The sequence below is a fragment of the Nyctereutes procyonoides genome, unplaced genomic scaffold, assembly GCF_905146905.1.
Source record: "Nyctereutes procyonoides isolate TBG_1078 unplaced genomic scaffold, NYPRO_anot_genome, whole genome shotgun sequence".
Classification (NCBI taxonomy): domain Eukaryota; kingdom Metazoa; phylum Chordata; class Mammalia; order Carnivora; family Canidae; genus Nyctereutes; species Nyctereutes procyonoides.
The window spans coordinates 52,640,185-52,653,537 of record NW_026575126.1 but is presented as its reverse complement, the minus strand read 5'-3'; the positions used below and the strand labels follow the sequence as shown (position 1 = coordinate 52,653,537).

The 13,353-nt window shown below is 41.0% G+C and overlaps 1 protein-coding gene across 1 annotated transcript in view; it reads right to left on the bottom strand.

Annotated features, from left to right (window-relative positions):
* ACSM5 (acyl-CoA synthetase medium chain family member 5) overlaps positions 1 to 12,881 on the bottom strand; it is a 256,139-nt gene extending 243,258 nt beyond the window's left edge. Inside the window, exon 1 of the mRNA XM_055341015.1 lies at positions 12,738 to 12,881. The gene's annotated coding sequence lies outside the window, so the exon portion shown is untranslated. The remainder of the gene's footprint in view (positions 1 to 12,737) is intronic.
* Positions 12,882 to 13,353: the final 472 nt, after the last annotated feature.

Below are 13,353 nucleotides of genomic sequence, written 5' to 3'. Positions count from 1 at the left end.
CTCACAAAAGCAGGTTCTTTTTTATTTATCACTATATCCTAAGCACCTAGAACATAAAAGTAGCAATAAACATTTGTTCAACAAATAACTGAAATCTGGCATATGGACTGAAATTAGAATGAAATCCATGTGTTACAGTCCTAACTTCCAATGCAACCATATTTGGAGATAAGGATTTTTAAGGAGATAATTAAGGTTAAATGAGGTCATAAAGGTGAGGCCCTGATCCAATACAACTAATGTCCTTATAAGAAGAGGAAGAGACACCAGGAATACACATGCACAGAGAAAAGATCCTGTGAGGACTCAGGAAGAAAGCAGACTTCTGCAAGCCAGGAAGAGAGGTCTCAAGGCAAAACAACCTGTTGATACTTTGATTGTGGACTTCCAGCCTCTAGAACTGTAAGAAATTTCTGCTATTTCAGCCACCCAGTCTGTGATATTTTGTTATGGCAGCCCAAGCAAATTAATAAATCTAGATACCTGGATTTTTAATATGAAATTTCCTACTTCATCATGCTATCCACTGTTTCAAAATTTAAAAATAAACTTAAAAAATCTTTCTTTTTTTTTTATAAATTAATTTTTATTGGTGTTCAATTTACCAACATACAGAATAACACCCAGTGCTCATCCCGTCAAGTGTCCCCCTCCGTGCCCGTCACCCATTCACCCCCACCCCCCGCCCTCCTCCCCTTCCACCACCCCTAGTTCATTTCCCAGAGTTAGAAGTCTTTATGTTCTGTGTCCCTTTCTGATATCTCCCACACATTTCTTCTCCCTTCCCTTATATTCCCCTTCACTATTATTCATATTCCCCATTAAAAAATCTTTCTGTAGGCCAAACAGGACACACTTGTGAGCCAAGTACCAGACATGGGTCCCTAGTTTATGATCGCAGGCTTCCTAGAAATAATACATCCCAAGGAGGGCTTGCATCCCACTTTAGATCACCTGCCCTCACCCAGCATCACTCAGCTAGGACAAGTAAGGGTGAGAGTTTTTGTCAACTTCCTCTCACCCTGCCCCTGTGCAACTTACTGGAGGGAAAAGGCTCTTTCTAAAATGCAAATCTGACTATGCCACCCCCTGCTTGAATCCTGCTGTGGCTCCCTATTGCTCTTGCATAGTGAAGCCCTATCTCCTTACAGGACTCTTAGTGCCTCATGATCTGCCCTCTGATCATCTTTCCATTAACCCCTCCCCACTCTGTGCACCAGACACAGTGAACCAAACATGTCCCTGAAAGGAAGGGAAATGTCTTCTCTCTTATCAGGGCCTTCCTGCATGCTTTTCACTCCCTCTGGGATGGTTGCATGCTCCCCCTCCCTCTTCACTTAGCTACTTCCTACCTATCCTTGAAGCTTAAGCATTACCTCCACCAGGAAGCCTGCCTAGATTCCTTTACCTTGTTTCCACCTGTCTCACATTCCTATGCTTTGGGTAGCAGAACAGAAGAAGTACGCCTCCTCCATTGACTACACAGGGAAAATGGCTGGATATTTCCCTCACCCATGTCCTCTTCCTTGGTACAAAAGACTCTATTTTCAGCCTTCTGTACTTTGAGACCATATGACTATGTTCTGTCAATGGGAGGAATAGAGAAGTGATGAATGCCACCTTCAGTTTTCTCCCCAAACCCCCAAAGTGGCCACCCACACCCTCTTTTCCCTTATATGGCAACCACAAAGCTCTGTGTTCAAGATGTCAGGGTTACATGCTGGAGGGAGCCAAGACCCCTGAGTTACTGCTTAGATGAAAATCACCAAGAGAACTGCCTAATTTTTACCCAGATTGTTTACATGAGTAAGAAATAAACCTTTAGGGGCACTCAGCTGGCTTAGTCAATAGAGCATGCAACTCTTAATCTCAGGGTTGTGAGTTCATGCCCCATGTTAGGTATAGAGATTGCTTAAAAATAAAATCTTTAAGGAAATAAGAAAAAAAGTAAGAAACCTTTATTGGTTAAACCACTGAGACTTGAGGGTGGATGTGGCATTGGGCAAGTTGTTACTATAGCACAGTCTAGCCTTTCCTGATTAATCCAGTACAAATGTCAATCATAGCAACCTGCCTCTCATTTGATTCAAGCCAACTGGACTGTTTCTCAAGATAGAAATAGAAAACCATTGGTTCTGAGTCACAGCAACACTGGCTCTTCGGACATGTCTTGGCCACATGAAGAAGGCCATGCCTGTACCCAGTCCAAGATGCTATGTTTTGACATGGCCACAGGGCTCCTTTATGAGTCTTTAAAGGCTACAGGATAGGGGAGCACCAGGATGGCACAGTTGGTTGAGCATCTGATTCTTGGTTTGGGCTTGGGTTGTGGTCTCGGGATCATGAGATTGAACCCCATGTTGGGCTCCAAGCTCACTGTGGAGTCTTCTTGGGTTTCTCTCTCCCTCTCCCTCTGCCCTTCCTTCCCCCTTGTTCTCTCTTTCTCTCTCTCTCTCTCTCTCTCTCTCTCTCAAATAAATAAATCTTTAAAGAAAAAATAGGTTACAGGATAGAAACGAAACATGTAACCCAGTGGTTAAGGATTGGGGATCTGGAGTCAGATTCCCTTTATTTAAATCAAATCCCCGAGCAAATGACCTTGAACATAACTCTCAGAACCCCAATTCCCTTATTGGTAAAATGGGCCTAGTAATAGCCCCTAGTCTCAAGATTTAATGAATCAACATATGTAAATTAGAGCAATGAATTCAATAAATATGAGCTGTTATCGCTATATGCCACATACTAACTGTATTTCCCATTTAACCCTGTCATAAATAATATTATACTCTCCTATGTGCAGAGAATGAAGCTGGGGCTCAGAGAGGTTAAGTAACTGGCCTTGGATTAAACAGCTTGTCAGAGATGTAACCAAGATTCCAAACCATGTGTTTGTACCCCATTCCTACTACTTGCCTCCCCCAACACCAGCAGATAAGTGAAGTCAAGGTTTATTAAGCACCTATTAATGATCCAGGAACCGAGTTTGATGCTTTTGAATATACACTTCCAATTATCCCCCAACAGCCCTATGAAGTATGTCATATTACCCCAACTAGCACATGAAGAAGCTGACTCTCAGCAAGGTTAAATAAATTGCTGAAGGTCACACTGCTATTAAGAGCAATCAGGCTTTGAATGCAGGTCAGTCTGACTCCAAAAGCTCACTCCACTATACCTGGCTACCTCTCACAATAATTAGAGCTATTTATTGGTCTTGCTTTTATGTCTCAGGCAAAGTATAACTGTCACAGCTCCCTTTGAGGTAGGGTAGGTCGTCCTCAGGAAACTGAGGCTCAAAGGGCCAAATTCACCACTCAAGTACACACAGCTCTGAAGTAGCAGAGGTAGGACTGGAACTCAAATCTTTCTCCACAGTGTTCATTCTTTCTCGACACCAAGCTGCAGAAATTAAAGATCTTCTGCAATGATAAAATTCTTCCCATCACCTCACTGGCCACTTCATGGCTGTACCACATCAGCTCATTGACTTGGATGCTTTTACTGTAATTCAGAATTCACAATACTTTGACCAAGATTGAAATTTCTCTGCATGCTTTAAAAAAGGATTGGCCTAGCAAATGAGGGGTGAAAATAAGATTATAGGTTCTTCTTGACATATGCAAGGCATGTGTTCTTATAGGAGCTCATGCATCTGAAGATTGCATCCATTTGAGGAAACAGTACCCAGGACCATTGGGAAGGACTTCAGGGTGCCAGCTTTGGTAGCTGATTAATGGTCTGTTAGCTGCTGATATCAGGAGCTGGCAAGGCTGGTCAGGCTCTATCCCATAGATGAGAGATGCTCCAGGCCCCAAATACCTCTTATCCTCCTTGTGAGGATGCTTCCTATCTACTGCCCTGGGGGACACCAGTTCCTCAAAGCAGTCCCAGAAGGGTCCTAAAGGACTTTTAGGAATCTGAACTTTCCCACATAATAGATCACTGAGAATCCTTTCCGTAAAGAGGCAAGGACAAATCACAAATGTTTAATGAAACAAAAGCAAAATTTGCAGTGAGATAAATCTCCTGGACTTTCCAATTACAAGAGCCAATGACACCTCTTGCTGGAGAATGAAAACCTGAGGGTGCAGAATGAAAGGTAGCCTGTGGCACTACGCTCCTGGCAATGCGTTGTATTATTATTATTATTATTATTATTATTATTATTATTATTTGAACAGTAAGAATTTATTTTTTTGTATATTTTTTACTGGAGTTCGATTTGCCAACATATAGCATAACACCCAGTGCTCATCCCATCAAGTGTCCCCTTCAGTGCCCATCACCCAGTCACCCCACCCCCACCCCCACCTCCCCTTCCACTACCTCTTGTTCATTTCCCAGAGTTAGGAGTCTCTCGTGTTTGGTCACCTTCTCTGACATTTCCCACTCATTTTCTCTCCTTTCCCCTATAATCCCTTTCACTATTTTTTATATTCCCCGAATGAATGAGACCATATAATGTTTGTCCTTCTCCGATTAACTTACTTCGCTCATCATAATACCCTCCAGGTCCATCCATGTTGAAGCAAATGGTGGGTATTCGTCGTTTCTAATGGCTGAGTAATATTCCATTGTATACATAGACCACATCTTCTTTATCCATTCATCTTTCGATGGACACCAAGCCTCCTTCCACAGTTTGGCTATTGTGGACATTGCTGCTAGAAACATTGGGGTGCAGGTGTCTTGCCGTTTCACTGCATCTGTATCTTTGGGGTAAGTCCCCAGCAGTGCAATTGCTGGGTTGTAGGGCAGATCTATTTTTAACTCTTCGAGGAACTTCCACACAGTTTTCCAGAGTGGCTGCACCAGTTCACATTCCCACCAACAGTGCAAGAGGGTTCCCCTTTCTCCACATCCTCTCCAACATTTGTGGTTTCCTGCCTTGTTAATTTTTGCCATACTCACTGGTGTGAGGTGGTATCTCACTGTGGTTTTGATTTGTATTTCCCTGATGGCAAGTGATGCAGAGCATTTTCTCATGTCCTTGTTGGCCATGTGTAGGTCTTCTTTGGTGAAATTTCTGTTCATGTCTTTTGCCCATTTCATGATTGGATTATTTGTTTCTTTGCTGTTGAGTTTAATAAGCTCTTTATAGATCTTGGATACTAGCCCTTTATCTGATAGGTCATTTGCAAATGTCTTCTCCCATTCTGTAGGTTGTCTTTTAGTTTTGTTGACTGTTTCTTTTGCTGTGCAGAAGCTTTTTTATCTTAAGTCCCAATAGTTCATTTTTGCTTTTGTTTCCCTTGCCTTCATGGATGTATCTTGCAAGAAGTTGCTGTGGCCAAGTTCAAAAAGGGTGTTGCCTGTGTTCTCCTCTAGGATTTTGATGGAATCTTGTCTCACATTTAGATCTTTCATCCATTTTGAGTTTATCTTTGTGTATGGTGTAAGAGAGTTGTGTAGTTTCATTCTTCTGCACGTGGTTGTCCAATTTTCCCAGCACCATTTATTGAAGAGACTGTCCTTTTTTCCAGTGGATAGTCTGCCCCTGTATTATAGAAACCTTGATATACCTCACAGGGGTGTCCATCAGATCACAAAAGAGCCAAAGAAAAACTCCTGCTATTTCAGAAACACATAAGGCAAACAGGAGTAAACCCAGAAAGCCTTAAGCCTTGATGTTTTGCCTTCTTAAGAGAACCTACTGTTTTAATTCGTGTTACCATATTAATTGCCCTTATGCAGCTGGATGCTGCTAATTACAAATGAATGGTATTTATTCATTATAGAAGACCCAGCAGGAAAGTCTCTCTACTTAGCAACACTATGTTAATTTGAGTTTGGCTTTCAAAGGTCATAAAACTGCTTTGAGTTAAAAGATTTTTATTTATTTATTTATTTATTTATTTATTTATTTATTTATGATTTGATTTATTTATTCATGAGAGACACAGAGGCAGAGACACAGGCAGAGAGAGAAGCAGGCTCTATGCAGGGAGCCTGAGGCAGAACTCGATCCAGGAACTCCAGGATCACACCCTGGGCCAAAGGCAGGAGCTAAACTGCTGAGCCACCCAGGGATCCCTAAAAGATTTTTAAAGAGAGAGTTGTTTCCCCTTCTCTCCTTCATTAATTGCACAGAAGTTCTGGGTGGAGAGCTTCTGGCCCTTTCACAGCTCCCTTACTTACTCCTGTGAGGGGTACCAGCCTGTTTTACTACTGGGCAGATAACCCTGTTAACAGCTACTGCAAATACATGGCACACACCCACTTTGCCTCTTTCTCTGTTTGCTTTTTCAGTATCTGTCTGCACTTGAACACTGCAGACCCATTTCGCCTTTCTGTTTACATGTAGGAAGCACCTCTCACCATCAACCAGATTTTCTGTTTGTGCTTCCTTGCATGTTGCCTGGGTGGTAAGTCTGGCCAACATTGACCAGAATAGCTGCCCTCAAATTAGGAATTAAGGAAGTAAGACTCCATTCTGCACTTGGATCTAAGCTGTTTCTCATTCCAGTTTTTCACCTGAGAGCTTTGAATTTGGGGAGTAGAAAGTGGTGGAGTACTTTTCTATGTAATCAAAGAGCCCTTTCTCATTTGACCAGTGATGGCTGTGTACACAGTCTACTGGACAGAGCATGCAAGAAGTAGCGGGGGGTGGGGGTCCCTGAACCACTCTTGCTGTCTATAATATAGGTATTTCAAAGTTATCTTTATCATGATGAATCTTAAGTATTATAGTTCGACCCTGTATGTTTATCTCCCCATAGAATAACTTGAGTTCATTACTACCCAATTCTGCAATAAAAGAGTTGATATTTATTTAGGTACCAAACTTCATCCCAATTTTTTTTACATATATTATCTCATTTTCCTCCTACAACAATCCTAAAAGACAGTACTATCATTATTCCCCTTTTGTAGTTGAGGAAACCAAGTCTCAGAGAGCTAAAACAGCCTGCCCAAAGTCACACAGCAGAACAATATGAAAGTGGAAATTGATTATGCCTGACTCCTAAGCTCTGAATCACTGCTCTACGGTGACCCATCAATAATTCAGGGCTTTTCAATGTAGAAAAAGACACTGAGCTTGGAAAATTGGGAGAATCCAAACTTCAACTGGTAGCCTGACAGCAAAGTTCCCTCCAGGATTTCTGGGGCATTGACTGCAAACCAGAAAATGGCATCACCCCATACCAAGGCATTTTAGAAGCCCAGATTTTAAAAATCAATAAAATGTAACCCATCAAACTACTGAGGAGTTTGATTGATGATAGAATAAAAAATAAGCCTAGAGTTGCTTATCAGCACCATGAGGAAAAAGTTTGAAAAGGCAGACCACATTGAGGAGAGAAGACTGAGATGGGGAGAGAGAGAAAAATGAAATGCTAATCTCATGATTCGAGTACCTGGATCTAGCCATACCTGCATGTTTACTTTTCTAAAATTACTTGAATGAATTCCTATCCAATCTGTCCATGTCCTGGAACTTATAACTAAAAATCAGTTATGAATTGTCTATTCTCCTCCCAAAATTTTTCAATTACATGAGCCCATATATCTTCCCTTCCTTATTCAATTACGAGTTGGATTTTCTGTCATTTGCACGTGCAAGAGTCTAGAGTATACATTGGTTTTATATTGCTGTTGTTATTTTTCTCTTTATTATTAATCATTATTTTTAGAGCATTCAGATAAGTCATTTAACTGTGAATTTTAGAGGCCCTCAAACTTTACCTCACACCAAATACAAAAATTCTTTCCAAGATGGGTCACAGACCTGAACATTAAAGCTTAAACTATAAAAACTTCTAAAATAAAATGTAAGACAATATATTTGAAATCTTGATTTAGACAAAGATTTCTCAGGCAGGATGGAAAAATATTAACCACAAAATTTTTTAAATGGTAGATTAAACTTTATAAAAACCAAAAACTTTTGTTCCTCACAAGACATCATTAATCACTATATTGTACACCTGAAATTAATATAGCACTGTATGTTAACTAACTGGATTTTTAAAAAGACATCATTAAGAAAATGAAAAGGCAAGGCATAGAGAAAATATTCACAATACATACATCTGACAAAGAACTTGTATCTAGAAAATATAAATAAGTCATATGGCCCACAATAAAAAAATATTTAATGGGCAAAAGACTTAAACAGATATTTCACTAAGAAGATGCTCAAATGACCAATGAGCCAAATGAAAAGATCATTAACCTTTGGGAAATGTAAATTAAACTTGCAATGAGATACTACTTCATGCCCACTAGAAAGGCTAAAATTGAAGACTGGTAATCCCCAATACTGGTGAGCACATGGGCCAGTTGGAACTCTCATACATTGCTAATAGAAGTGTAAAATGTTAAGAGCCACTTTGGAAAATAGTTTGGCAGTTAGTTAAACATACACCAGGGAATGATCCAATAATTTTACCCCTAAGTATCCAAGAGAAAGGAAAATATGTGTCCCCCTGCAAAACATTTTATAGGAATGTTCAGAGCAAAAAAAAAAAAAAGGGAATGTTCAGAGCAGCTCTATTAATAATAAGCAAATCTTGTAAATGATTCAAATGTTATCAAAATAAACCTCAGTATATTCATGCAATAAAATTATATTTATCAATGAAAATAAAATAATCAACAAATATATACAATAACATACATGAATTTCAAATACATTATGTTGAGTGAAAGAAGCCCAAATACAATAGATTATATATTGCCTGATCCCATATGCGTGAAGTTTTAGTACAGGCAAAAGTAAGCTATGGTGATAGAAATCAGATCAGTAGTTGCTTAGGTGGGAGTGGGAGGTAATTGAATTAATATTCCTTTCTTCATGAAGAAGTATAACAGATGTACAGCAGTGTAACAGTATAAGCATGAAGATTTTGGAACTAGAATACCCAGCTCAAATCCTGGCTTGCGAACCTACCAAGTATATGACCTTAAGCAAATTACTTAACCTCTCTGAACTTTCATTTCTTCATCTGTATTAATTCTATTTACCCCAAAGGACTGTTGGACGATTAAAGAAAATTATATACAAAAAAAGAAGATTATATGTGGTGTAGTAGATTAAGTAGGAAGGGCCCCCTAAAAGTTCATTCTAGAACCTTGGAATGTGATCTTTGGAAATAGGGTCTTTTCAGATATAATTAAGACACAGATCAAGATGAGATCAAACTGTGTTGGGGAAAGGACTTCTATGGATTGACAATGACAGAAAAGGACACACAGAGACACAGAGAAGTGATGTGGAGAGGAAGGCAGCAGATATTGGAGTGTTGCATCTACAAGCCAAGAAACACCAAGGATGGCTGGTAACCACAAGCTAGGAGACAGTCATGGATGGTTGCTCCCTCAAAGCTTTCAGAAGGAATCAACCCTACCAACACCTCAATTTTAGACTTCTGGTTTCCTAACTGTGAGCAGAGAATTTCTGTTGTTTTAAACCACCTAGTTTGTGGTAATTTATTATGGCAGCCCTAGGAAATAAATATATAAGATAAGGGTACAGGTTCAATAAATGGATTTTTTTATTAGTAAATATTTTTTCCAATTATTAAAACACAAGGGCCCTGCCCTATATTCCTGTGAATACCATGCAGCATCTAGCTAAGATGTTTGTATTAGTTTTCTGAGGTTGCCATAACAAAATGCCACAGACTGAGTGACTTCAACAATAGAAATTTATTTTTCTCATCATTCTGGAGGCTAGAAGTCCAAGATCAAAGTGTCAGCAAGGTTGGTTTTTTCTGAGGCCTCGTTCCTTGGCCTGTGGATGGCTACCTTTTCCCTGTAACTTCACCTCATCTTTTCTATCTGTGCCCAAATTTCCTGTTCTTATAAGGACACCTGTTATATTGGATTATGGCCCACCCCCTAGCCTCATTTTAGTTGATTTATCTCTTCTAAGACCTTATCTCCAAATATGGTCCCACTCTGCAATACTGGGGTAAGGACTTCAAAATATGAATTTTGAGAGGACACAACCCAGCCCATAAGATAGGGTCTTCTGACCACCAGCAGCCTGTACACCCTGACCAACAATAAATGCTTATTGTACTGAAGCATCAGAGCACTGGGTCAGCAGTCATTGAGTCACTGAGGCTTGCTATAATGCCCATGGAGTTACCCTGGTCAGATCTTCCTTCAAGAGGACCTACTTCATGGAACAGGGCTGGTTGACAGGCTCCAGCCTTAGCATCTTTGTAACTATTGTGGCATTCCAGGAGGGAAGGCCCTGCTTCCCTGGGTTGCCCTTGGCCCATGACTGAGCACCTTGGTACCTGGGGGAGGTGGGTACTAACTATAATATATTCTTGCCTGCTGCAAGATTCCTCTGAGGGGCAGCTTTTGCTCTGGATGTCCTCATCAGCCTGAGGCTTGCACAAATCCCACAAAAACAAAACTTTGGGAGAGCCAGAATTCCAATTCAGCCCACCCACCTATACTAAAGCCACTACCTCTTCTTTCATGCTACACTGCTCCCCAGGCAGCCAGAAGGGCAACCTGCCAATAGCTGGCTGAGGATACAGAATGGGCCACTAGGAAAATTCCTGTCCTTTCTGTATATTGAATGGGTTGGACTAGCTGATTTTTAGCTCCTTTCCTGCACTGACATTTTATTCTAGGAGGTTTGTTATCTCTCCTTCTGACACTGCCTGAACTATTCGAGACAAGTCCCTGCTTTAAAAATAATGATAAAACTGCCTGTCAGTGGAAATAAGCCCCACACACTATCTCGCTAATAGAAGCAGGAGAATTTCTGAGATACCTCTGTGAGTTCGTTAGGCATGCAAGATTAAACTCAAATTCATCTTGGCTCAGTCATACACGCTCTGAAACTGAATTGCAGGGGATGAAATTTTCAGTTGTTCAGCTAGTTCAACATGAAGTGAGGGAGACCCAGACAAAAATGCAGAAATCTGCCCACTGGAAGTCCGGGGCTTCTAGATGCCAATAGCCTGGTACACCCTGACAATTCCGAGGCACAGCACACAGGGTAAACACGCAAACTGTGGAGTTAGAATCCCTAAGTTCAAACCCAGCTCCACCACTTGCTAGATGAGTAGCCTTGAGCAGATTTCATCTTGTTGTTCCTCAGTTTCCTCATCTGTGAAGTGGGGTAAACAATAGAGCCCATACTATTGGTTATTGTGGAGAACAAATAAACCAACGCATGTAGTTAGTGCAGTCCCTGGTATATAGGAAATGCTTAGTAATCTAAGTTGTAATTATTATACAAAGCCTTTCTAAAAGTATCTAGAATGTTCTGTTGCTCACTGGACACATCTCACACTTAGGATCACAATGGCAAGACCCTGTACAATTTGGTCTCTGATTATCCATCCCTCCAGCTTTGCCTCTTGCTTCTGGGATCCTTCCCCATCCCTGCATAATGACTTGTAGTCCCCCCAGATGTCCACTACCCTCTCTTCCCTTCCCCACCACTACTGTCACATTTAAATTCCCGCTCACCCTTCAGAGGTCACCTTCCCCAGAACCTTCTCCCAACCTCCCCAGCAAGCAGGAAGACTGGATTAGGGGCTGCCAGAAGAATCTCCATGCAGGCATGAGGCTTGGTCCTGCTGGGGAATGACAGTCCTAGGAAACTGCCCTTTAATTCACCACACCTACTGTAAACACATGTGAATGTGCTAAGTATCACCAGGGACCCACCCTTGGTAGGCAGGCAGGCAAAGGATCAGCTTCTTCCAAAATGTGAAAAGGGAGCAGCATGCCCATGATGAGGACCAAAGGAAGTTTCCCTGAGCATCATATAGGACCCTCTCTCCTCTTGGACGATATTATTGGTAGTGGGGTGCCTTTGTGAGAACTTGGGAGCTATGTATCATGTTCAGGATTTTTCTCATTCAGTAAGATATTGGGTAAATATCTTTACCCAATATCTTTGCATGGCTTTCCTTTACCCATGATGTCTGGCTTCCTCTCTTCCAAACACGTCAATGTCACCTCCATTACAAAACACAGTACCTCTCTTCCAAGATCCCCTGCACCCTTGCATTTCTTCTCTTAGAGTCCTTCTCATGCTGTGTATGCTATGTGTTGAAGTGTGGATCCAAGAACCAGACTGCTTGAATTCCAGTTCCTGATTCTCTCTCCATTTTCCAACTGTGTGACACTAGGCAAGTTACTTAACCTCTCTGCACTTTGGTTTCCCCATCTGTACAATGGATAATACTAATACCTTTCTCAGAGTGTTGTTGTGAAGGCTAAGTGAGTTCATATAGGTGAAGCACTCAGAATATCACCTGGGACACAGAATTTGTTCAATAAACACTAGCAATGATTAGCAATGACTACTAACTTGTATCTCCCTCCACACTCCCCATGGGGTTGTGAGGTCCAAGAGATTAGTGTCTATCTGCAGAGTTTATCCTTTGCTTCCATGACAGGATGTGACACAAAGCAGGTACTCAGTAAATACATGTGGAAGTCAGAGAAAGACAAAGAAGAGAAGAGGGGAGGGTTGGAGTAGGCAGAGTAATGGAGAGGAGTGCCTTGAACGTTGTTCAACTGCAACCTCTATATTACAAATAGAAAATTATCTAGAACTGAAGAAAGTCAGTTAAATCAATTTCCACTCAAGGAGAACTGATTACCATTTTATAGTCTGCCAAAAACATGTAACTATTCTCCACCATTAGATATTTCATAATTCCTTATATCAAGTTCATTATTTGTTATTTGGAGGAGGGGGACTAAGACACATTAGCAGTTATTTAAAAGACACATGAGATGGCACAAACCGATTCTCTCCATTGGCCCACGATCCAGCTGTTCCTTCTGAGAGCTTCACTGTGGGTACATCTCAATTCGCCTAGCTGTCACGTATAGAGCCCAGCAAAAGCCAGTCATCACCTCAATACTTGCCCTGCAGTCCCTAAGATTAACCTCAGCTTTGCAGATGGAATCCCTGATTTTACCAACAAGGGATCTGTTTTCAGTTGCACATTCACATAACTCAAGTTCTCAAGATTAATGTTTAAAACCAAACAGTTAACTGAATAGTTTTTCAGGGCAAAATCCTTATCTTAGGGATTGGATTTCTCTACCTCCACCTTACCAGCACTTTCTCTCCCTGTCAACAGCCAAGTAACATTCAAAGGTCATATGATGATTAGATACTCAGAGCTGGGGGAATTGAATGCATCAAATCTCAGTAGCATCAAGATAAGATGGACTGACGCATCCATCTCATAGTAACAGATGGTCTAGCCTTATATTTCTTCAACTTCATTCAGGGACACTTACATGACTTTTTGCTATTCCCACTGGAACTATTATTTACTATCTTGATAAGGGAGTCCTGGACAATCCCTTTGTGGGATGGGGCTAGGAGCCTACAAACTAATACTTCTTTAT